Raw genomic sequence first — 27,819 nt, 5'->3', positions numbered from 1 at the left:
TCAGTAGTAGAACGTCGGGAGCCACTCCTTGCCGTTGATGAAGTCGATGGTGATGAACTTTTCCGCCTCCGTCTTGTCTAACCGCCGCGACCATGGCACTCGCTGCGATGCCTCGGCCCCTGGACCCGTGCAGTTGAAGTCCCTGAGCATCAAATGTCTGCAAATTGAAGTAAACAACAATCACAAACAAATAAATTGACCATTATAATGTTGGAAATATGCCCTAGAGGCAATAATAATTAGTTATTATTATATTTCTTTGTTCATGATAATTGTTTATTATCCATGCTATAATTGTATTGATTGGAAACACAATACTTGTGTGGATACATAGACAAAACACTGTCCCTAGTAAGCCTCTAGTTGACTAGCTCGTTGATCAAAGATGGCCAAGGTTTCCTGGCCATGGGCAAGTGTTGTTACTTGATAACGGGATCACATCATTAGGAGAATCATGTGATGGACTAGACCCAAACTAATAGACGTAGCATGTTGATCGTGTCATTTTGTTGCTACTGTTTTCCGCGTGTCAAGTATTTGTTCCTATGACCATGAGATCATATAACTCACTGACACCGGAGGAATGCTTTATGTGTATCAAACGTCGCAACGTAACTGGGTGACTATAAAGATGCTCTACAGGTATCTCCGAAGGTGTTTGTTGAGTTAGTATGGATCGAGACTGGGATTTGTCACTCCGTGTGACAGAGAGGTATCTCGGGGCCCACTCGGTAATACAACATCACACACAAGCCTTGCAAGCAATGTGACTTAGTGTAAGTTGCGGGATCTTGTATTACGGAACGAGTAAAGAGACTTGCCGGTAAACGAGATTGAAATAGGTATGCAGATACTGACGATCGAATCTCACGCAAGTAACATACCGAAGGACAAAGGGAATGACATACGGGATTATATGAATCCTTGGCACTAAGGTTCAAACAATAAGATCTTCGTAGAATATGTAGGATCCAATATGGGCATCCAGGTCCCACTATTGGATATTGACCGAGGAGTCACTCGGGTCATGTCTGCATAGTTCTCGAACCCGAAGGGTCTGCACACTTAAGGTTCGACGTTGTTTTATGCATATTTGAGTTATATGGTTGGTTACCGAATGTTGTTCGGAGTCCCGAATGAGATCACGGACGTCACGAGGGTTTTCGGAATGGTCCGGAAACGAAGATTGATATATAGGATGACCTCATTTGATTACCGGAAGGTTTTCGGAGTTACCGGGAATGTACCGGGAATGATGAATGGGTTCCGGGTGTTCACCGGGGTGGGGGGCAACCCACCCCGGGGAAGCCCATAGGCCTTGGGGGTGGCGCACCAGCCCTTGGTGGGCTGGTGGGACAGCCCAAGAAGGCTCTATGCGCCATAGGAAGAAAATCAAAGAGAAAATAAAAAAAGAGAGGAGGTGGGAAAGGAGAGAAGGACTCCACCTTCCAAACCTAGTTGGATTCGGTTTGGAAGGGGAGGACTTCCCCCCCTTGGCTCGGCCGATCCTCGGGCTCCTTGAGCCTCAAGGTAAGGTCCCCCTCCCTCTCCTATATATAGTGGGGTTTTAGGGCTGATTTGAGACAACTTTTTTGCCACGGCAGCCCGACCACATACCTCCACGGTTTTACCTCTAGATCGCGTTTCTGCGGAGCTCGGGCGGAGCCCTGCTGAGATTAGATCATCACCAACCTCCGGAGTGCCGTCACGCTGCTGGAGAACTCATCTACCACTCCGTCTCTCTTTCTGGATCAAGAAGGCCGAGATCATCATCGAGCTGTACGTGTGCTGAACGCGGAGGTGCCGTCCGTTCGGCACTAGATCATGGGACGGATCGCGGGACGGTTCGCGGGGCGGATCGAGGGACGTGAGGACGTTCCACTACATCAACCGCGTTTCTTAACGCTTCTGCTGTGCGATCTACAAGGGTACGTAGATCGGAAATCCCCTCTCGTAGATGGACATCACCATGATAGGTCTTCGTGCGCGTAGGAAATTTTTTGTTTCCCATGCGACGTTCCCCAACTGTGGCATCATGAGCTAGGTTCATGCGTAGATGTCTTCTCGAGTAGAACACAAAAGTTTTTGTGGGCGGTGATGTGCGTTTTGCTGCCCTCCCTAGTTTTTTCTTGATTCCGCGGTATTGTTGGATTGAAGCGGCTTGGACCGACATTACTCGTACGCTTACGAGAGACTGGTTTCATTGCTACGAGTAACCCCGTTGCTCAAAGATGACTGGCAAGTGTTAGTTTCTCCAACTTTAGTTGAATCGGATTTGACCGAGGAGGTCCTTGTATAAGGTTAAATAGCAATTCATATATCTCCGTTGTGGTGTTTGCGTAAGTAAGATGCGATCCTACTAGATACCCATGGTCACCACGTAAAACATGCAACAACAAAATTAGAGGACGTCTAACTTGTTTTTGCAGGGTATGCTTGTGATGTGATGTGATATATTGGATGTATGAGATGATCATGTTGTAATAGATAATATCGACTTGCACGTCGATGGTACGGCAACCGGCAGGAGCCATAGGGTTGTCTTTAAACTAACGTTTGTGCTTGCAGATGCGTTTACTATTTTGCTAGGATGTAGCTTTAGTAGTAATAGCACGAGTAGCACGACAACCGCGATGGCGACACGTTGATGGAGATCATGGTGTGGCGCCGGTGACAAGAAGATCGTCCCGGTGCTTTGGTGATGGAGATCAAGGAGCACGTGATGATGGCCATATCATGTCACTTATGAATTGCATGTGATGTTAATCCTTTTTGCACCTTATCTTGCTTAGAACGACGGTAGCATTATGAGGTGATCTCTCACTAAAATTTCAAGACGAAATTGTGATCTCCCCGACTGTGCACCGTTGCGACAGTTCTTCGTTTTGAGACACCACGTGATGATCGGGTGTGATAGACTCAACGTTCACATACAACGGGTGCAAAATAGTTGCACACGGGGAACACTCGGGTTAAGCTTGACGAGCCTAGCATGTGCAGACATGGCCTCGGAAGACATGAGACCGAAAGGTCGAGCATGAATCGTATAGTTGATATGATTAGCATAGAGATGCTTACCACTGAAACTATTCTCGACTCACGTGATGATCGGACTTGAGATAGTGGATTTGGATCATGTACCACTCAAATGACTAGAGAGATGTACTTTTTGAGTGGGAGTTCTTAAGTAATATGATTAATTGAACTAATTGTCATGAACATAGTCTAATGGTCTTTGCGAATTACGATGTAGCTTGCGCTATAGCTCTACTGTTTTTATATGTTCCTAGAGAAAATTTAATTAAAAGTTGATAGTAGCAAACTTTGCAGACTGAGTCTGTAAAACCGACATACACGTTTCTGATGACTACACGATAGTTCAGTGCAAAATACTTAATGGCTTAGAAGCAAGGCGCCGAAGACGTTTTTGAAACATCACGGAACATAAGTGATGTTCTAAAGAGATGAAATTGTGATTTCATGCTTGTGCCCTTGTTAAGAGGTACGAGACCTCCAACAAGATTCTTCGTCCACAAAGTAAAGGAGAAAAGCTCAATCGTTGAGTGTGTGCTCCGATTGTCTGAGTACGACAATCGCTTGAATCAAGTGGGGGTTAATCTTCCAGATGAGATAGTGATGGTTCTCCAAAGTCACTACCACCAAGCTGTGAGAGCTTCGTGATGAACTATAACATATCAAGGATAGATACAATGATCCTTGAGCAATTCGCGATGTTTGACACTACGAAAGTAGAAATCAAGAAGGAGCATCAATAGTTGATGGTTAGTAAAACCACTAAGTTTCAAGAAAGGCAAGGGCTAGAAGGGATACTTCGTGAAACGGCAAAACAGTTGCTGCACTAATGAAGAGACCCAAGATTAAACCCAAACTCGAGACTAAGTGCTTCTGTTATGAGGGGAACGGTCACTGAGGCGGAGCAACTCTAGATACTTGGTAGATAAGAAGGCTGGCAAAAGTCGAAAGAAGTATATTTGATATACATGATGTTGATGTGTACTTTACTAGTACTCCTAGTAGCACGAGGGTATTGGATACCGGTTCGGTTGCTAAGTGATTAGTAACACGAAATGAAAGCTAAGACATAAACGGAGACTAGCTAAAGGCGAGGTGACGATATGTGTTGGAAGTGTATCCAAGGTTGATATGATCAAACATCGCACACTCCCTCTACCATCGGGATTGGTGTTAAACCTGAATAATTGTTATTTGGTGCTTGCGTTAAGCGTGAACATGATTGGATCGTGTTTATTGCAATACGATTATTCATTTAAAGAGAATAATGGTTACTCTATTTGCTTGAATAATCACCTTCAATGGTTTATTGAATCTCAATCGTAGTGTTACACATGTTCATGATATTGGTGCCAAAAAGATACGAGGAAATGATGATAGTACCACTTACTTGTGGCATTGCCTCTTGCGTCATGTTGGTATAAATTGCATGAAGAAGCTCCATGCTGATGGATCTTTATACTCACTTGATTTTGAATCACTAGTGACATGCAAATCATACCACATGAGCAAGGCCTTGTTTTCATTGAGATGAAACAAGATAGTAACCTGTTGGAAGTGATACATTTTGATGTATGCAGTCCAATGGGTGCTGAGGCACGCAGTGGATATCATTATGTTCTTACTTTAATGACGATTTGAGTAGATACACGAGTATTTACTTAATGAATCACAAGTCTAAAATATTGAAAAGTTCAATTCTGTTTCAGGAGTGAAGTTCATCGTAACAAAAGGATAAACTATCTACAATATGATCATAGAAATGAATATCTGAGTTACGAGTTTTGGTACGCAGTTAAGACAATGTGGAAATTGTTTCACAGTTCATGCCACCTGGAACATCATAGTGTGATGATGTGTCTGAACGTCATAGCCACGCACTATTTGGTATGGTGCATGCTATGATGTCTCTTATCGAATTACCACTATCGTTTATGAGTTATGCATTAGAGACAACCGCATTCACTTTAAATAGGGCACCGCGTATTTCCATTGAGATGACACAGTATAGACTGAGGTTTAGAGAAATCTAAACTATCGTTTGTTGAAAGTTTGGGGCTTCGACACTTATGCGAAAATGTTTCAGTCTGATAAGCTCGAACCCAAAGCGGATAAATGCATCTTCATAGGATATCCAAAACAGTTGGGTACATCTCCTATCTCAGATCCGAAAGCAAAGTGTTTGTTTCTAGAAACGGATCCTTTCTCGAGGAAAGGTTTCTCTCGAAAGAATTGAGTGGGAGGGTGGTAGAACTTGATGAGGTTATTGAACCATCACTTCGACCAGTGTGTAGCAGGGCGCAGGAAGTTGTTCCTGTGGCGCCTACACCAATTGAAGTGAAAGCTGATGATGGTGATCATCGAGCATCGGATCAAGTTACTACAAGCCTCGTAGGTTGACAAGGTCGCGTACTACTGCAGAGTGGTACGGTAACCCTGTCTTGGAGGTCATGTTTTTAAGCAACAGTGAACCTACGAGTTATGGAGAAAGCAATGGTGGGCCTGGATTCTGACAAATGGCTGGAAGCCATGAAATCCGAGAGAGGATCCATGTATGAAAACAAAGTGTAGACTTTGGAAGAACTACTTGATGGTCATAGGACTATTGAGTAAAGATGGATCTTTAAAAGGAAGACAGATGATGATGGTGATAAGTCACTATTAAGAAAAGCTCGACTTGTCGCAAAGATGTTTCCGACAAGATCAAACAATTGACTATGATGAGACTTTCTCACTCGTAGCGATGGTAAAAGTCTGTTAGAATTATGTTAGTAGTTGCTGCATTATTTATGAAATATTGCACATAGGATGTCAACACATTGTTTCCTTGAGCAAACATTGTATGTGATACAACCAGGAGGTTTTGTCGATCCTAAAGATACTAGCAAGTATGCAAGCTCCAGTGATCCTTCAATGGACTGGTGCAAGCATCTCGGAGTTGGAATATACACTTTGATGAGATGATCAAAGATTTTTGGTTTGTACAAGCTTTATCAGAAACTTGTATTTCCAAAGAAGTGAGTGGGAGCACTATAGAATTTCTGATAAGTATATGTGGTTGACATATTGTTGATCAGAAATAATGTAGAATTTCTGTGAAGCATAAAAGGTTGTTTGAAAGGAGTTTTTCAAAGGAATACCTGGATTGAGCTACTTGAACGTTGAGCATCAAGATCTATGGAGATAGATCAAAACGCTTAATAGAAGTTTCAACAAGATGCATGCCTTGACAAGTTTTTGAAGGAATTCGAAATAGATCAGCAAAGAAGGAGTTCTTGACTGTGTTGTAAGGTGTGAATTTGAGTAAGACTCAAAACCCGACCCCGGCAGAATAAAGAGACTAGACGAAGGTCGTCTTCTATGCCTTGGCCGTAGAATCTGAAGTATGCCATGCTAGGTACCGCACCTGATGTGTGCCTTGACTCAAAGTCTGTTGAGAGGTACAGAAAGTGATCCATGATTGAATCACTAGCAGCGGTCAAAATTTATCCTTAGTAACTGATGAACTAAGGAATTTTTCTCGATTATGGAGGTGGTTAAAAAGTTCGTCGTAAAGGGTTACGTCGATGCAAGCTTTGACACTAATCCGAATAACTATGAGTAGTGAAACGGATTCGTATAGTAGAGTAGATATTTGGAGCATTTTCGAATAACACGTAGTAGCAGCATCTATAAGATGACATAAAGATTTGTAAAGAACACACGGATCTGAAAGTTCCAGAACCGTTGACTAAAACCTCTCTCACGAGCAAGACGTGATCACACCCCATAACTATATGGGTGTTGGATTCGTTGAAATCACATGGTGATGTGAACTAGACTATTGACTCTAGTGCAAGTGGGAGACTGTTGGAAATATGCCCTAGAGGCAATAATAATTAGTTATTATTATATTTCTTTGTTCATGATAATCGTTTATTATCCATGCTATAATTGTATTGATTGGAAACACAATACTTGTGTGGATACATAGACAAAACACTGTCCCTAGTAAGCCTCTAGTTGACTAGCTCGTTGATCAAAGATGGTCAAGGTTTCCTGGCCATGGGCAAGTGTTGTTACTTGATAACGGGATCACATCATTAGGAGAATCATGTGATGGACTTAAACCTGAGAATGGTTTCATACTTGAACCATACTTGAACCATACCCATTCATTTATCTTTCAAAACCATACTTGAACCATACCCATTTAGTGTCATTTTTAGCCCAACCAAAACCAAACCCACTATTTTTTCCACCCAAACCAATTTAAACCCGAAACATAACCGTGGGTTTAAACCCGGTACATAACCATGGGTTGGCTTTAATGTACATATGATTACACAAATTGACAAACAAATGAGATAGAAAAGGCATAAATGCATCTACAACGGTTTAGAAACAAAGTAATCCTTAAGATACAGTCAACACACAGTAAGAGACAAAAAGAACATGCCCATGGTTGAAAAGCTCACTAACAAGTGTATTAAAACCAAATTGCTTAGCTAAAGCACAAGAAAACACTTCCGATTTTCATCTGTTGTTTCCCGATAATACATAATTACATAGTGCATTACAGCATGCACGCGGATCAAAGATACTCGTTCTCGGTCGTCATTGATTATTGCATATAACCAATGCATAGAAACCGGACCCATAGTTTATAACCGCTGATAACCAAACCGTTTTAACCCATAACCAATTATACCCAAACTGGTTTCTCCACATACCCAAACCAAAACCAAACTAAAAAAATCCCAACCCAAGAAAACCTGAACCAATCAAACCCAAAGTAAGAACCGAACCGTTACACCCAGTTTTTGAATAACCATTCTCACGTTTAGATGGACTAGACCCAAACTAATAGACGTAGCATGTTGATCGTGTCATTTTGTTGCTACTGTTTTCTGCGTGTCAAGTATTTGTTCCTATGACCATGAGATCATATAACTCACTGACACCGGAGGAATGCTTTGTGTGTATCAAACGTCGCAACATAACTGGGTGACTATAAAGATGCTCTACAGGTATCTCCGAAGGTGTTCGTTGAGTTAGTACGGATCGAGACTGGGATTTGTCACTCCGTGTGACGGAGAGGTATCTCGGGGCCCAATCGGTAATACAACATCACACACAAGCCTTGCAAGCAATGTGACTTAGTGTAAGTTGTGGGATCTTGTATTACGGAACGAGTAAAGAGACTTGCCGGTAAACGAGATTGAAATAGGTATGCAGATACTGACGATCGAATCTCAGGCAAGTAACATACCGAAGGACAAAGGGAATGACATACGGGATTATATGAATCCTTGGCACTAAGGTTCAAACGATAAGATCTTCGTAGAATATGTAGGATCCAATATGGGCATTCAGGTCCCGCTATTGGATATTGACCGAGGAGTCACTCGGGTCATGTCTGCATAGTTCTCGAACCCGCAGGGTGTGCACACTCAAGGTTCGACGTTGTTTCATGCATATTTGAGTTATATGGTTGGTTACCGAATGTTGTTCGGAGTCCCGGATGAGATCACGGACGTCACGAGGGTTTCCGGAATGGTCCGGAAACGAAGATTGATATATAGGATGACCTCATTTGATTACCGGAAGGTTTTCGGAGTTAACGGGAATGTACCGGGAATGATGAATGGGTTCCGGGTGTTCACGGGGGGGGGGGGGGGGGGGGGGGGGGGGCAACCCACCCTGGGGAAGCCCATAGGCCTTGGGGGTGGCGCACCAGCCCTTGGTGGGCTGGTGGGACAGCCCAAAAAGGATCTATGCGCTATAGGAAGAAAATCAAAGAGAAAAGAAAAAAAAATAGAGGAGGTGGGAAAGGAGAGAAGGACTCCACCTTCCAAACCTAGTCGGATTCGGTTTGGAAGGGGAGGACTTCCCCCCTTGGCTCGGCCGATCCCGTTGGGGCTCCTTGAGCCTCAAGGCAAGGTCCCCCTCCCTCTCCTATATATAGTGGGGTTTTAGGGCTGATTTGAGACAACTTTTTTGCCACGGCAGCCGGACCACATACCTCCACGGTTTTACCTCTAGGTCGCGTTTCTACGGAGCTCGGGCGGAGCCTGCTGAGATTAGATCACCACCAACCTCCGGAGCGCCGTCACGCTGCCGGAGAACTCATCTACCTCTCCGTCTCTCTTGCTGGATCAAGAAGGCCGAGATCATCATCGAGCTGTACGTGTGCTGAACGTGGAGGTGCCGTCCGTTCGGCACTAGATCGTGGGACGGATCGCGGGATGGTTCGCGGGGCGGATCGAGGGACGTGAGGACGTTCCACTACATCAACCGCGTTTCTTAACGCTTCTGCTGTGCGATCTACAAGGGTACGTAGATCAGAAATCCCCTCTCGTAGATGGACATCACCATGATAGGTCTTCGTGCGCGTAGGAAATTTTTTGTTTCCCATGCGACGTTCCCCAACATATAAGATATCCACATCATCCATCAGAGGCTCTGTTTTGCTTCGGCACACATACTCAGTGCTGCCTGAGTATCCGTAGTCCATCCACCTGGCCGGGTTGACAATCTTGGAGAGGTAGGTCTCGCCAAAGAGGACGCGCGAGTAGTCCTAGTTGGCGCGGCCCAGATACACCTCCCCTACACCATACACCTTTCCCTTGAGGAACACGAAGCCATTGTTGTTGCTCTCCTATGCCGCGATGGACCCCAGGATTGGCGTCCTTCTATCGGGCTTCATGAAGATCTCCGCGCATTGCAGGTAGAGAACGCGTTCAAAATTACAGTGATGTGACATTCATAAGAATTTTGCGTTAGATCGTGGCAATGTGCTTGCCTGGAATATGGATCGGTCGCCGCCGAAGATAAAATCGATGTTTCTGTGGATGTAGAAGCTTGGGTAGTAATGGCGGCCGGCCTGGTCGAAGAGTGTATGGTGGGTGCTGTAGAATGCACAATGGTAGAAGGAAACTTTGTCGCCACCGACCATTGCTGCCACTTTGCGGATCTCTGGGTTATTACTGTTGGGGAACGTCGCAAGGGAAACAAAAAAGTTCCTACGCGCACGAAGACCTATCATGGTGATGTCCATCTACGAGAGGGGATGTGTGATCTACGTACCCTTGTAGACCGTACAGCAGAAGCATTAGTGAACGCGGTTGATGTAGTGGAACGTCCTCACGTCCCTCGATCCGCCCCGCGAACCGTCCCACAATTAGTCCCACGATCTAGTGCCGAACGGACGGCACCTCCGCGTTCAGCACACGTACAGCTCGACGATGATCTCGGCCTTCTTGATCCAGCAAGAGAGACGGAGAGGTAGAAGAGTTCTCCGGCAGCGTGACGGCGCTCCGGAGGTTGGTGGTGATCTTATCTCAGCAGGGCTCCGCGCGAGCTCCGCAGAAACGCGATCTAGAGGAAAAACCGTGGTGGTATGTGGTCGGGTTGCCGTGGAAATGTCGTCTCAAATCAGCCCTAAAACCTCCGTATATATAGGGGGAAGAGGGGGAGCCTTGCCTTGGGGCTCAAGGATCCCCAAGGGGGTCGGCCGAGCCAAGGGGGGAAGGTCTCCCCCCCCAAACCGAGTCCAACTTGGTTTGGTGGGTGGAGTCCTTCTTTCCTTTCCCACCTCCTCCTTTTTTTTCTTTTCTCTTTGATTTTCTTCCTATGGCGCATAGGGCCTTCTTGGGCTGTCCCACCAGACCACTAAGGGCTGGTGTGCCACCCCCAAGGCCTATGGGCTTCCTCGGGGTGGGTTGCCCCCCCCGGTGAACTCCCGGAACCCATTCGTCATTCCCGGTACATTCCCGGTAACTCCGAAAACCTTCCGATAATCAAATGAGGTCATCCTATATATCAATCTTCGTTTCCGGACCATTCCGGAAACCCTCGTGACGTCCTTGATCTCATCGGGGACTCCGAACAACATTCGGTAACCAACCATATAACTCAAATACGCATAAAACAACGTCGAACCTTAAGTGTGCAAACCCTGCGGGTTCGAGAACTATGTAGACATGACCCGAGAGACTCCTCGGTCAATATCTAATAGCGGGACCTGGATGCCCATATTGGATCCTACATATTCTACGAAGATCTTATCGTTTGAACCTCAGTGCCAAGGATTCATATAATCCCGTATGTCATTCCCTTTGTCCTTCGGTATGTTACTTACCCGAGATTCGATCGTCAGTATCCGCATACCTATTTCAATCTCGTTTACCAGCAAGTCTCTTTACTCGTTCCGTAATACAAGATCCCGCAACTTACACTAAGTCACATTGCTTGCAAGGCTTGTGTGTGATGTTGTATTACCAAGTGGGCCCCGAGATACCTCTCCGTCACACGGAGTGACAAATCCCAGTCTCGATCCATACTAACTCAACTAACACCTTCGGAGATACCTGTAGAGCATCTTTATAGTCACCCAGTTACGTTGCGACGTTTGATACACACAAAGCATTCCTCCGATGTCAGTGAGTTATATAATCTCATGGTCATAGGAACAAATACTTGACACACAGAAAACAGTAGCATCAAAATGACACGATCAACATGCTACGTCTATTAGTTTGGGTCTAGTCCAGCACATGATTCTCCTAATGATGTGATCCCGTTATCAAGTAACAACACTTGCCTATGGCCAGGAAACCTTGGCCATCTTTGATCAACGAGCTAGTCAACTAGAGGCTTACTAGGGACAGTGTTTTGTCTATGTATCCACACAAGTATTGTGTTTCCAATCAATACAATTATAGCATGGATAATAAACGATTATCATGAACAAAGAAATATAATAATAACTAATTTATTATTGCCTCTAGGGCATATTTCCAACAGTCTTCCACTTGCACTAGAGTCAATAATCTAGTTCACATCACCATGTGATTTCAACGAATCCAACACCCATATAGTTCTGGGGTCTGATCACGTCTTGCTCGTGAGAGAGGTTTTAGTCAAAGGTTCTAAAACTTTCAGATCCGTGTGTTCTTTACAAATATTGATGTCATCTTATAGATGCTGTTACTATGTGCTATTCGGAAATACTCCAAATATCTACTCTACTATACGAATCCGTTTCACTACTCATAGTTATTCGGATTAGTGTCAAAGCTTGCATCGACGTAACCCTTTACGACGAACTCTTTAACCACCTCCATAATCGAGAAAAATTCCTTAGTCTATTTAGTTACTAAGGATAACTTTGACCGCTGATCAGTGATTCAATCCTGGATCACTGTTTGTACCTCTTAATAGACTTGCTGTAAGGCACACATCAGGTGCGGTACTCAGCATGGCATACTTTAGAGTCTACGGCTAAGGCATAGAAGACGACCTTCGTCTATTCTCTTTATTCTGCCGTGGTCGGGTTTTGAGTCTTACTCAAATTCACACCTTACAACGCAACCAAGAACTCCTTCTTTGCTGATCTATTTTGAACTCCTTCAAAACTTGTCAAGGCATGCATCTTGTTGAAACTTCCATTAAGCGCTTTCGATCTATCTCCATAGATCTTTGATTCTCAACGTTCAAGTAGCTCAATCCAGGTATCCCTTTGAAAAACCCTTTCAAACAACCTTGTATGCTTTACAAAAATTCTACATTACTTCTGATCCACAATATGTCAACCACATATACTTATCAGAAATTCTGTAGTGCTCCCACTCACTTCTTTGGAAATACAAGTTTCTCATAAACCTTGTACAAACCCAAAATCCTGGATCATCTCATCAAAGTGTATATTCCAACTCCGAGATGCTTGCACCAGTCCATTTAAGGATCGCTGGAGCTTGCATACTTGCTAGTATCTTTAGGATCGACAAAACCTCATGGTTGTATCTCATACAATGTTTGCTCAAGGAAACCGTCGAGGAAACAATGTTTTGACATCCTACATGCAATATTTCATAAATAATGCAGCAACTACTAACATAATTCTAACAGACTTTTAGCATCGCTACGAGAAGAAAGTCTCATCATAGTCAACTGTTTGATCTTGTCGGAAACATCTTTGCGACAAGTCGAGCTTTTCTTAATAGTGAATTATCACTATCATCGTATGTCTTCCTTTTAAAGATCCATCTTTACTCAATAGTCCTATGACCATCAAGTAGTTCTTCCAAAGTCTACACTTTGTTTTCATACATGGATCCTCTCTCGGATTTCATGGCTTCCAGCCATTTGTCAGAATCTGGGCCCACCATTGCTTTCTCCATAACTCGTAAGTTCACTGTTGCTCAACAACATGACCTCCAAGACAGGGTTACCGTACCACTCTGTAGTAGTACGCGACCTTGTCAACCTACGAGGCTTGTAGTAACTTGATCCGATGCTTGATGATCACCATCATCAGCTTTTACTTCAATTGGTGTAGGCGCCACATGAACAACTTCCTGCGCCCTGCTACACACTGGTCGAAGTGATGGTTCAATAACCTCATCAAGTTCTACCACCCTCCCACTCAATTCTTTCGAGAGAAACCTTTCCTCGAGAAAGGATCCGTTTCTAGAAACAAACACTTTGCTTTCGGATCTGAGACAGGAGATGTACCCAACTATTTTGGATATCCTATGAAGATGCATTTATCCGCTTTGGGTTCGAGCTTATCAGACTGAAACTTTTTCACATAAGTGTCGAAGCCCCAAACTTTCAAGAAATGACAATTTAGATTTCTCTAAACCTCAATCTATACTGTGTCATCTCAACGGAAATACGTGGTGCCCTATTTAAAGTGAATGCGGTTGTCTCTAATGCTTAACCCATAAACGATAGTGGTAATTCGATGAGAGACATCATAGCATGCACCATACCAAAAAGTGTGTGGCTAAGACGTTCAGACACATCATCACACTATGATGTTCTCGGTGGCATGAACCGCTAAACAATTTCCACATTGACTTAACTGCGTACCAAAACTCGTAACTCAGATATTCATTTCTACGATCATATCGTAGACAGTTTATCCTCTTGTTACGACGAACTTCACTCCAAAAGAGAATTGAACTTTTCAATATTTCAGACTTGTGATTCATTAAGCAAATACTCTAGTATCTACTCAAATCGTCATTGAAGTAAGAACATATTGATATCCACTGCGTGCCTCAGCACCCATTGGACTGCATACATCAAAATGTATCACTTCCAACAAGTTACTATCTTATTTCATCTCAATGAAAACAGGGCCTTGCTCATGTGGTATGATTTGCATGTCACTAGTGATTCAAAATCAAGTGAGTATAAAGATCCATCAGCATGGAGCCTCTTCATGCAATTTATACCAACATGACTCAAGCGGCAGTGCCACAAGTAAGTGGTACTATCATCATTACCTCGTATCTTTTGGCACCAATATCATGAACATGTGTAACACTACGATCGAGATTCAATAAACCATTGAAGGTGATTATTCAAGAAAATATAGTAACCATTATTCTCTTTAAATGAATAATCGTATTGCAATAAACACGATCCAATCATGTTCATGCTTAACGCAAGCACGAAATAACAATTATTTAGGTTTAACACCTATCCCGATGGTAGAGGGAGCGTGCGACGTTTGATCATATCAACCTTGGAAACACTTCCAACACGTATCGTCACCTCGCCTTTAGCTAGTCTCCGTTTATGCCGTAGCTTTCATTTCGTGTTACTAATCACTTAGCAACCGAACCGGTATCCAATACCCTCATGCTACTAGGAGTACTAGTAAAGTACACATCAACATCATGTATATCAAATATACTTCTTTCGACTTTTGCCAGCCTTCTTATCTACCAAGTATCTAGAGTTGCTCCGCCTCAGTGACTGTTCCCCTCATTATAGAAGCACTTAGTCTCGGGTTTGGGTTTAATCTTGGGTCTCTTCATTAGTGCAGCAACTGTTTTGCCGTTTCACGAAGTATCCCTTCTAGCCCTTGCCTTTCTCGAAACTTAGGGGTTTTACAAACCATCAACTATTGATGCTCCTTCTTGATTTCTACTTTCGCAGTGTCAAACATCGCGAATCGCTCAAGGGTCATTGTATCTATCCTTGATATGTTATAGTTCATCACGAAGCTCTCACAACTTGGTGGCAGTGACTTTGGAGAACCATCACTATCTCATCTGGAAGGTTAACTCCCACTTGATTCAAGTGATTGTCGTACTCAGACAATCTGAGCATACGCTCAACGATTGAGCTTTTCTCCTTTACTTTGTGGACAAAGAATCTTGTCGGAGGTCTCGTACCTCTCAACAAGGGCACGAGTATGAAATCACAATTTCATCTCTTTAGAACATCACTTATGTTCCGTGACGTTTCAAAACGTTTTCAGCGCCTTGCTTCTAAGCCATTAAGTATTTTGCACTGAACTATCGTGTAGTCATCAGAAACGTGTATGTCGGATGTTCACAACATCCACAAACGACGCTCGAGGTGCAGCACACCGAGTGGTGCATTAAGGACATAAGCCTTCTGCGCAGCAACGAGGACAATCCTCTTCAAAGTTTGCTACTATCAACTTTCAATTAAATTTTCTCTAGGAACATATAAAAACAGTAGAGCTATAGCGCAAGCTACATCGTAACTCGCAAAGACCATTAGACTATGTTCATGACAATTAGTTCAATTAATCATATTACTTAAGAACTCCCACTCAAAAAGTACATCTCTCTAGTCATTTGAGTGGTACATGATCCAAATCCACTATCTCAAGTCCGATCATCACGTGAGTCGAGAATAGTTTCAGTGGTAAGCATCTCTATGCTAATCATATCAACTATACGATTCATGCTCGACCTTTCGGTCTCTTGTGTTCCGAGGCCATGTCTGCACATGCTAGGCTCGTCAAGCTTAACCCGAGTGTTCTGCGTGTGCAATTGTTTTGCACCCGTTGTATGTGAACGTTGAGTCTATCACACCCGATCATCACGTGGTGTCTCGAAACGAAGAACTGTAGCAACGGTGCACAGTCGGGGAGAACACAATTTCATCTTGAAATTTTAGTGAGAGATCACCTCATAATGCTACCGTCGTTCTAAGCAAGATAAGGTGCATAAAGGATTAACATCACATGCAATTCATAAGTGACATGATATGGCCATCATCACGTGCTTCTTGATCTCCATCACCAAAGCACCGACACGATCTTCTTGTCACCGGCGTCACACCATGATCTCCAGCATCATGATCTCCATCAACGTGTCGCCATCGGGGTTTTCGTGCTACTCATACTATTACTACTAAAGCTACGTCCTAGCAATATAGTAAACGCATCTGCAAGCACAAACGTTAGTTTAAAGACAACCCTATGGCTCCTGCCGGTTGCCGTACCATCGACGTGCAAGTCGATATTAACTATTACAACATGATCATCTCATACATCCAATATATCACATCACATCGTTGGCCATATCACATCACAAGCATACCCTGCAAAAACAAGTTAGACGTCCTCTAATTTTGTTGTTGCATGTTTTACGTGGTGACCATGGGTATCTAGTAGGATCGCATCTTACTTACGTAAACACCACAACGGAGATATATGAATTGCTATTTAACCTCATCCAAGGACCTCCTCGGTCAATTCCGATTCAACTAAAGTTGGAGAAACTGACACCCGCCAGTCATCTTTGAGCAACGGAGTTACTCGTAGCGATGAAACCAGTCTCTCGTAAGCGTACGAGTAATGTCGGTCCGAGCCGCTTCGATCCAACAATACCGCGGAATCAAGAAAAGACTAAGGAGGGCAGCAAAACGCACATCACCGCCCACAAAAACTTTTGTGTTCTACTCGAGAAGACATCTACGCATGAACCTAGCTCATGATGCCACTGTTGGGGAACGTCGCAAGGGAAACAAAAAATTTCCTACGCGCACGAAGACCTATCATGGTGATGTCCATCTACGAGAGGGGATGTGTGATCTACGTACCCTTGTAGATCGTACAGTAGAAGCGTTAGTGAAAACGGTTGATGTAGTGGAACGTACTCATGTCCCTCGATCCGCCCCGTGAACCGTCCCGCGATCAATCCCACGATCTAGTGCCGAACGGACGGCACCTCCGCGTTCAGCACACGTACAGCTCGACGATGATCTCGGCCTTCTTGATCCAGCAAGAGAGACGGAGAGGTAGAACAGTTCTCCGGCAGCATGACGGCACTCTGGAGGTTGGTGGTGATCTTATCTCAGCAGGGCTCCGCCCGAGCTCCGCCCGAGCTCCGCATAAATGCGATCTAGAGGAAAAACCGTGGAGGTATGTGGTCGGGCTGCCGTGGAAAAGTCATCTCAAATCAGCCCTAAAACCTCCGTATATATAGGGGGAAGAGGGGGAGCCTTGCCTTGGGGCTCAAGGATCCCCAAGGGGGTCGGCCGAGCCAAGGGGGGAAGGTCTCCCCCCCAAACCGAGTCCAACTTGGTTTGGTGGGTGGAGTCCTTCTTTCCTTTCCCACCTCCTCCTTTTTTTTTCTTTTCTCTTTGATTTTCTTCCTATGGCACATAGGGCCTTCTTAGGCTGTCCCACCAGCCCACTAAGGGCTGGTGTGCCACCCCCAAGGCCTATGGGCTTCCCGGGGGTGGGTTGCCCCCCCGGTGAACTCCCGGAACCCATTCGTCATTCCCGGTACATTCCCGGTAACTCCGAAAACCTTCCGGTAATCAAATGAGGTCATCCTATATATCAATCTTCGTTTCCGGACCATTCCGGAAACCCTCGTGACGTCCGTGATCTCATCGGGGACTTCGAACAACATTCGGTAACCAACCATATAACTCAAATACGCATAAAACAACGTCGAACCTTAAGTGTGCAGACCCTGCGGGTTCGAGAACTATAAAATCGATGTTTCTGTGGATGTAGAAGCTTGGGTAGTAATGGCGGCCGGCCTGGTCGAAGAGTGTATGGTGGGTGCTGTAGAATGCACAATGGTAGAAGGAAACTTTGTCGCCACCGACCATTGCTGCCACTTTGCGGATCTGTGGGTTATTCGTGTTGGGGAACGTCGCAAGGGAAACAAAAATTTTCCTACGCGCACGAAGACCTATCATGGTGATGTCCATCTACGAGAGGGGATGTGTGATCTACGTACCCTTGTAGACCGTACAGCAGAAGCATTAGTGAACGCGGTTGATGTAGTGGAACGTCCTCACGTCCCTCGATCCGCCCCGCGAACCGTCCCACAATTAGTCCCACGATCTAGTGCCGAACGGACGGCACCTCCGCGTTCAGCACACGTACAGCTCGACGATGATCTCGGCCTTCTTGATCCAGCAAGAGAGACGGAGAGGTAGAAGAGTTCTCCGGCAGCGTGACGGCGCTCCGGAGGTTGGTGGTGATCTTATCTCAGCAGGGCTCCGCCCGAGCTCCGCAGAAACGCGATCTAGAGGAAAAACCGTGGTGGTATGTGGTCGGGTTGCCGTGGAAATGTCGTCTCAAATCAGCCCTAAAACCTCCGTATATATAGGGGGAAGAGGGGGAGCCTTGCCTTGGGCCTCAAGGATCCCCAAGGGGGTCGGCCGAGCCAAGGGGGGAAGGTCTCCCCCCCCAAACCGAGTCCAACTTGGTTTGGTGGGTGGAGTCCTTCTTTCCTTTCCCACCTCCTCCTTTTTTTTCTTTTCTCTTTGATTTTCTTCCTATGGCGCATAGGGCCTTCTTGGGCTGTCCCACCAGACCACTAAGGGCTGGTGTGCCACCCCCAAGGCCTATGGGCTTCCTCGGGGTGGGTTGCCCCCCCGGTGAACTCCCGGAACCCATTCGTCATTCCCGGTACATTCCCGGTAACTCCGAAAACCTTCCGCTAATCAAATGAGGTCATCCTATATATCAATCTTCGTTTCCGGACCATTCCGGAAACCCTCGTGACGTCCGTGATCTCATCGGGGACTCCGAACAACATTCGGTAACCAACCATATAACTCAAATACGCATAAAACAACGTCGAACCTTAAGTGTGCACACCCTGCGGGTTCGAGAACTATGTAGACATGACCCGAGAGACTCCTCGGTCAATATCCAATAGCGGGACCTGGATGCCCATATTGGATCCTACATATTCTACGAAGATCTTATCGTTTGAACCTCAGTGCCAAGGATTCATATAATCCCGTATGTCATTCCCTTTGTCCTTCGGTATGTTACTTGCCCGAGATTCGATCGTCAGTATCCGCATACCTATTTCAATCTCGTTTACCGGCAAGTCTCTTTACTCGTTCCGTAATACAAGATCCCGCAACTTACACTAAGTCACATTGCTTGCAAGGCTTGTGTGTGATGTTGTATTACCGAGTGGGCCCCGAGATACCTCTCCGTCACACGGAGTGACAAATCCCAGTCTCGATCCATACTAACTCAACGAACACCTTCGGAGATACCTGTAGAGCATCTTTATAGTCACCCAGTTACGTTGCGACGTTTGATACACACAAAGCATTCCTCCGGTGTCAGTGAGTTATATGATCTCATGGTCATAGGAACAAATACTTGACACGCAGAAAACAGTAGCAACAAAATGACACGATCAACATGCTACGTCTATTAGTTTGGGTCTAGTCCATCACATGATTCTCCTAATGATGTGATCCCGTTATCAAGTAACAACACTTGCCTATGGCCAGGAAACCTTGGCCATCTTTGATCAACGAGCTAGTCAACTAGAGGCTTACTAGGGACAGTGTTTTGTCTATGTATCCACACAAGTATTGTGTTTCCAATCAATACAATTATAGCATGGATAATAAACGATTATCATGAACAAAGAAATATAATGATAACTAATTTATTATTGCCTCTAGGGCATATTTCCAACAATTCGGCAGCCCCGCCCGTGCCACATTCTGCACTTTGTCCACGAGCCAACAGTGAAGTGGTGGATTAGGCTGGTTGTAATGGGTAGTATCATATACTAGTATCATGCATATGATACTAGTGTATGAGACCACATCCGTAATGCATAGTATCGTATGTTAGTATCATAGTGTAGTTCATTTAGTGCCATGCAAGACACATAGTAGTGCATCATTTAATATGATACAGTATCATGATATGATACTCAACCCTCTCTTTCTTCATTTAATTATATGCCACCTCATCGAAAATGCCTAGTTGGCATGCATGATACTACCTATGATACTACCATTACGGGCAGCCTTAGGATGGAGTTCCGCAGAAGAAGAGTTTAGGCGCGCACCCTGAAGCTGAGGCCGAAGACGATGAAGTTGTGTGCGTGCACAACGAATGTGGCAGATTCGGCATTATGTGGGGAGGCAGACTCATAGGAGATGGAGGTCCCTACCCTTCCCATTTCCCCTGACAAAGATGAAAGTCTTGGTCTCCGGTATCAGAACTTTCTCCCTGCATGCAATGCAAACACGTTTGTGAAAATCTATCCACGGCCAACAAAGGAACAATGTACCCTGCTGGCAACTGGCATACGTACGCGTAGACGCCGGAGCGGAGAAGCGCGATGACCCACTCTGAGTTCCCAGAAGGCACGGCATCGATGGCAGACTGGATGGTCTTGAACTCATCGTTCGGTCGGACGATCAGCGTGCGCTTGGCATTGGTCTAGGAGGTGAGGGGGGGGGGCATTGACGACGTCATTGCTCTTCTTGGCAAATTTGGAGTGAGCGTCGCAGATCGCAACAAGAGAACGACCGTCGCTATGAGGAGGCAGAAGAAGATGGGGATGCTATGCAAGGCCATCATTGAATGTGTTGATTCTACAAGAATAGCCTTGCTATTTCCTAGGGCAAGGGGAGGGGCTCTTAACATGGTGCCCTATTTCTGACCGGTCACTAGCCGGTAGGGAAGGAAAAGGCTACGAGGGAAAGGCGGGGACATTTTTGAAGCTACAACATGATTAATAAAGTTAAAAATAAAAATACCTTTCATTTTAGATGGCTTCATGATCATGTAATGAAACTTTTGCTGTTAAGTTGGGAGAACTCTACTCTGAGTATTTGTCTTAGTTTCCTAGCTTCCTAGGAGGAGTTATATCGTTTTAGATGGCTTGTTCTCGACATGGTTCTCGCTTGGGCTTTATGCCTCCTTTAATAAAGTAGGGCAGGGGAAAACCCCTTTCTATTAAAAATGCCTTTCATTTTGACAGGCTTGTGAGGCCTTCGGGAAAATTTTATATATTTATCCGATTGTAGATGTAGTTTCCTTCACTTTTTCCTCCATTGGTATACTCTGTCTCTGGGAGATGCTCTAATGTATACAAAGTACAACTTCAACACCACATAAATTTTAATAATAGGTGACTCATCTCCCAACAAAGAGAGCTCTCCCTCACCCTGAGCGTTAGTGACCACTTTGGCTCTGCCCTCCACCCCCCGTGTCGGTGTCAAAACCAGCAGATCTCGGGTAGGGGGTCTCGAACAGTGGACCTTGGATCGATAGGTTGCAGGAGAAAAGGGGAGGTATTTACCCAGGTTCGGACCCTCTTGAGGAGGTAAAACCCTACGTCCTGCTTGATTATATTGATGCGGAACGATGATTACAGATTCGATCTACCTAGAGATCGTATGAGCTAAACCCTAGATGATATAACATGCCTATATCCATGAGAAACTCTGGTTTATATAGACACCAGGGTTACTAGGGTTACACGTTACCGACCTCAGCCTGGGATAGATGGGCCGATCTGGTCTTCCTGACTTTGGGTGCACGCTAGCCTTGAGAGCATTCCATTTAGATCATAAAGTCATCTATCAATTCGGTCTTCAATGATGCGACCCATATGGTCGACCCATGGGGGACAAGTCAACCACCCGAGGACCCCTTAATCTAGGACTCCCTGAGTAGCCCCCGAACTAGCCTCCAACGCCGATTTGTACGGTCTTCGGCAGCCACAAACTTAGTATAATCGGCTTGCACGGTGAGTTCCCTTCTTTTCGGCTGGCTTCGAGTTAGTCGTTCCAGTGACATCACGTTCTTCAAATAGGCGTCGTTAAAACTAAAGGTTTAAAATCCGAAGGTGAACAATCCCTCATATGGCAATCCTTCTGACGAAAGTTCATGATAACCCATTATGAAAAACTCGAACCGTGGCTCGAGGCCACTTTCCTGGGCACGTCCTATCAATGAGTAGATCATGTCCCACATTTAAGGGGTTTTGAATAATGACCCGGGATAGCCGATGTGCGCTCAACATTGCAGTCATTTTGGGAAGTGGCAGAGCCAACGACGTAGTAAACGGAAACCCTTGGTTTTACAAACTCCCATAAAAAGGGAAAAAGATCCAAAACCCACCATTGGCATTCCAAACTCGACTCCCCTTTCTTCCAAGCTTGAGCACCCATATCTATTTCGTCTCCCACCCTTTCCAGTCGCCCCCTTTTGCAAGCTCAACAATGGTCTACTCGGGCTCTTAGGGAAAGTGGGAGATCTCCAGCATCTCCGACGGGGACATCTAGGAGCTGAAGCGTCGTGGCTACCTCGCGACCGACATCGCCCATCAGCATCGGAAAAGGGCCAAGTGGTACCTACACCAAGGCTTGGTGAGCGGGTGGTGTTCGTCCCCCACTTCATCCGGGGACTAGGCTTCCCGCTCCACCCCTTTGTCACGGGTTTGATGTTCTACTACGGGTTAGATTTCCATGATCTTCCCCTGAATGCAGTCATGCATATTTCCAACTTCATCACTGTTTGCAAGGCCTTTCCGCGGGTTCATCCACACTTTGACCTTTGTCTTAAAACCTTCAACGTCAAGCCAAAGTCAGTCAAGAGTCAACACGTCGACTGTGGTGGGGCCGTGATAAGTAAGCTTTGCCACGTGGCTTGGCCGGAGGGCACCTTGATTGACACCATCAAGGGCTGGCATAAGGAGTGGTTCTACATCACAGAGCCAGAAGTAAACTGGGTAGTGCCCAACGCATTCAGACCTGGACCCCCGTGAGGCTAACCTCGTGGGTTAAGAAAGGCCTAGACTGGGGCTCGGCTCCAGATGTGAAGCTCCTGCAGAAGCGCATCAAGCAGATGGTGGCGAAGAACATCGACCTAACCGACGTGATGGTCATGCTCCATCGCCGCATCCTTCCCTGCCAGCATCGGAGTAACCCGATGTGGTCCTACAAGCCCAGCAACCCCTGGGTGGTGCAGGAGTTCTACCGTACCACCCACGAGAAGCTGTGGCGGATACTGCTCAAGCCTCAGCAGGAGTGGCCGGTCGAGGATGAAGACACTAGCTTGGATGCTAAGACCCCCCCTTTGGAGGTATGTCCAAGCGCATATACCTACTTAAAGTTCCAGTTTTATCGAGGGTCTTATTATTCCTTCTACCGTTCCTGCAAGATTGGCTGGCCAAAGCTGAAAACGTAGATGGCCCAACTCCCGTGCGTGAGGAACCCCGGTCAGCATTGCTGAGCTTGATGTTGGTAGTGGCACCGTACACGACGCTAGAGAATAAGAAGAAGGAGACCCGCGGGAGTCTCCATTTGAGGGGTTCTCCGGATACCAAGTCTGGGGACACCCATGCCTTCTCCACACACAAGGGGGAGAATGCAAAAGATGAGGAGGAGAAAGACTATTTCCAGACGAGGAATAGGGAGGCGCCAGAGGGGGTCGAGGTGGGGCTACCTCCTCGGGCCCCGAAGGGACATTGCAAGAGCAAGGTCGCCCTACTCGGTGCTGGCCCGGATTCGGATGAGGAGCTCGGAGCCTTTGTGACGGTTCCACGATGAACCATAGGGTCAAGCCCTCGGCCCAAAGGTATGGAGTCAAATCCTTTATTTAGCGGAATTTCACTGTGTCTTTGTTAATAATGAGAAACGACATGTTCTTTTTGCAGCCCTGTCTAAGACCTTCCAATGGACCAGGTCTCAAAGGGGGGTTCAACGCCCGTCGAGCTAGCGGAGAGCGGGAATGCGTCCCGCAATACCCTTCCCCAGGCCTCGGATGAGGCGGCCGAGGTGATATCCCAGCAGGCAACACCGACCAAAGATGAGGTGGCAATGGCCGAGGTGGGTACATTGGACGCCGAGGACCATCCACCAAAGTGAAACGAGATGTGGAACAATGAGTACAGACTCGATCTACCTTGATATCGTATGAGCTAAACCCTAGATGAGATAACTTTCCTATATGCATGAGAACCTCTGGTTTATATAGACACCAAGGTTCCTAGGGTCACATGTTATCGACCTCGGCGGGGGACAGATGGGACGATGTGGTCTTCCTGACTTGGGGTGCACTCCATTCTTCGGAGCATTCCATCTTGATCATAAAGTCATCAATCAATACGGTCTTCAATTATGCGGCCCATATGGTCGGTCCACGAGGGACAAGTCAACCTCCCTAGGACCCTTAATCCAGGAGTCCCTCACCTCCTGGCGCCCACCACTCTGGTGGTGGTGCGTGCCCGAATCTCGAGTTTTACTCTCCGCGTCATCCTGGAAGTCTCCCCCCTGCCGTGTCGCCGCTTCGATCCATCGTCGTCATTCCTGATGTGGTTGGCACGGCTTTCGGGCCGATTATCTATAGGAGCGGCTCATGACCGAGCGGTCCGTCCGGGGCCAATAGTGGTGGTGCTACATGGCAAACCAAGTGGGATCGACGAGCCCGTTACCATGCATCGACTATCGTGGGAAAGATCCTCACAATGAATACTAGGGGTACGAATGAGGGGCGGAGCCTATCTATGGCGCAAGTGTCACTCGGATTTAGCGAGTTCGGGCCCCTCACGAAGAGGTTAAGACCCAAGGTCTTATACCCAGGGGCTTGTGTTTTCTCTAGGGTGTGTGTGTGACTACACAGGATGCTGAACCCTTCTCATAGAGCTCAGGGATGGCTTATATAGAGTTTTCCAGGATCCATCAAGTGTTATTACAAGAGCATTTAATGTGAGTAACTACATGCGTTACTAGAAACGACAACTCTAACTATGTTCATTACTGGTAACGCTAGTCTTGAATGCACTTCATGTATGGTTTGAAGTCCCTCGACCATTGAAGCTACCACGTCATCCATGCTTGTATCTGTCCGAGTGCTGGTGTATGGATAAGTGACCGGAAGACGTCCAAGTGACCCCATGGGTCCGATTGGATCCAGTGTATGCATCCAAATGCATCTATAGTACTCAGACTTTAATGGCCCTGTGAGGCCCTAGGTGGGCCGTGGATGTTTGGTACATGACCCTACCACTAGTTGGTGACCCCATCATTAGCCCCCTAATTGTTGAGGCTTGATTGGCTGAGTGAAAGACACTTCGGGGTGTCTCCGTGTTGACCTGACCGACAACGTGATGTGCAAGACAGTTGACGGGTGCTTTGCACACGTGAAGCCCCACACGCTTGGGAGGGACGCCGTCAGGGAGTGTGGCGGCTATGGGCTTCCCTAGGTCGGCCTGACCGACCCTAGGGCCTCATGGATCGCTGACCTCCAAACGAAGAACGAACTAAGAACGAAAAAGAAGAAGAACAAGGGAGAGAGATAAAGGTAAAGGCAAAAAGTAGTAGATTGATTTGTTCGATTGTGTGTTGTTTCAATCGGCCGTCACCTCCAATATAAATAAGAGCCGGCTGGACTTCCGTACAATCAAAGGACTCATCTAGGCTTTCCTTACAAGAAAATTACACCAAATCACGTCCTAGAGTCCTAATTCCACTCTAACTCAGATTCAATCCGAAACTGACCCAAACTCATGTCTTGCTCCTTGCGCGGTCCATAGAATCTGCATGCGACATCCGATTAAGATGATTTATATACCAAAATCAATCGGCTCGACGAGACGAACAATTCTTCTATTGATCAATTTTCCAAATAAGGAGATCTTGAATACTCCACGAGATGATCTTTAACTTTGAGTCAGATTTGGTCATGTAGTTGACTCACTGGTGCTACCTATGAGACATGTGTTTGACTGGGCGCGTCATTTTTGGCCTCATGGTAGGGTCACACTTTGATGGCTCTAACTTTTGCATAAGAATTCATATGGAGATAATTTATATATCAAATTTGATCGTTTCGGTGAGGTGAAGACAATCTGTGTTGAACATTTTTCCATATGAAGCTGTCTTGTGGGATTAATTGGTCGAACAGTACTCTGAATATGAAATCTCAGCACTTCAAACACAACTTCGGCCTTCGAGATGAGATCGGACAGCGATGGCCCAAACTTCAAAAATGTTCATGCCAACACCACAAAACTTTTTCATGTGGAGCACTTCTTCATTTGAATCCATCTTAATAAGATTTTCTTCCATGCCAAAATCTGGTGTCAACATATGCCCCCGTTTTTTTCGGCAAAGCTTGTGTGCCGAAAAATAACTTGCACACGTTTGTTCTTAGGACGATGTCAACACTCCATCGTCCACTCACATTCTTAGGGCGATAACCTTATATTAGCCAATTTCTCCGACTAGCTGCCATCCCGATAAGGCTTCTTCAGATATTTGTTGTCTTCATAACACAAGCGCCTCCATGGATGCATCCCTTTAGTTCAACCTATGTGATTTCTTAACTCGGATCGTGTAAATAAGGAAAATATGTTTCTTTCAATTGTCCACCCGGTGCACTAAATCATTGATAGTGGCCAACTCCAGTCGAGACATCCTTATAAGTTATGATAAAATTGAGCATCGACTTTTAGGTATGAGATAAACTATGAAGAACGCCATCAACCAGATGCCAGCTTTGCCAACATGATGCCCTCTCGGGACGATATGGAAATATCGGCCGTGTGTCCTCATCTTAAAGTACCTGGAGAACCCGTCCACCAAAGTGTGAATTGCTGAAATAAATCAGATGTTTCGGCTGGAGATAAATTGCAGAGCATCAGCTTTGATGGTACGGTTGAAGAACCTGTATGATGCACCGCACGGAGTCTCCTATAGTGAGATGAAAATTGTTGGGTTTGCGTGTCGGCTTTCTGCTTGTCCTCCTTTACTCCTGCCGGTTTTGCAACAGAAGCTGGTGCATCCTTCTTGACTTGGGAGTTTTGCTTGGGGATCCATGCCATGCTCCTCTTCTCCAACTCTCCGGCTCTTAGCCGCTTCAGCTGCCACACTTGCCAATGTGATAACCTGAGTGGGCATCCTGACTGTTATCTTATTTTATACATTGGTAACTATTTCATAACTTTAGGCACTTCCGTCTTGACCTGCCCATACTCGACGACTAGGTCGTTGAAAGTTACCCGCTTCACTCACTTTCCCTTTGGATCCAACCTGAACTCAACTGGATTTTGGTTACTTGGCGTTGGGTTTGAAACATCATCCTTGTGGCCATCACTTTTCACTTGGTAGACCTTCTTCACCACCTCCTTCCTCATCCATGAGCTCCTGTCCGACCCATGATTGAGTCGGTCTTTGACATATGGTTGCGAGTTTGATTCTCTTGGAGCTGCATAAACTTGGCGAGGTGAATTAGCATAAGATTGATGGTGTGCTTGTGAATTATACCTGTCCCGTGATTTATATGAATATAAGTCGGCATGGGAAGGCATGGATGACCATGGCATTGGTGTCCCAAAAGAATTTCGCGGAGTCGGCATGTTTAGCTTCTTCTTTCGCCAATCCCGATCTTCAGATTTACACCTTGGGGGTGAGTTCGATGTTTTAGGTTCGTTTGGCTGATAAGCACTCTTTGCCTCACTTATGTTCTGATATTTTTCGAATAATTGCGCGAAAGTGACTTTCGACTTTTTACCTTTGTGCTAACCATGTCCCTTGCTTTGTTTGCTCTTGCGTGCATCGGTCTTTGGATTTTGTTGGTGCCCCCAAGTGCTAGATGTCTCTGATGTAGCTTTGATCGAATTCCTGTCTTCAAGATTGCCCGCTTGAATAATTTATTAACGCGATAAACCGGCCCCATCATCTTCAGCGTGTACTCATTCGTCTTGGGAGGAGCCAGCTTGCAGCCGGGTC

The 27,819-nt window shown here is 45.7% G+C and overlaps 1 pseudogene; it reads right to left on the bottom strand.

Moving 5' to 3' along the window:
* Positions 1 to 22,974, bottom strand: LOC123450575 (annotated as a pseudogene).
* Positions 22,975 to 27,819: the final 4,845 nt, after the last annotated feature.

The sequence above is a fragment of the Hordeum vulgare genome, chromosome 4H (genome assembly GCF_904849725.1).
Source record: "Hordeum vulgare subsp. vulgare chromosome 4H, MorexV3_pseudomolecules_assembly, whole genome shotgun sequence".
NCBI classification, from domain to species: domain Eukaryota; kingdom Viridiplantae; phylum Streptophyta; class Magnoliopsida; order Poales; family Poaceae; genus Hordeum; species Hordeum vulgare.
Note: the sequence above shows the minus strand (reverse complement) of the source record. Positions and strands in the feature narration are given on the sequence as shown.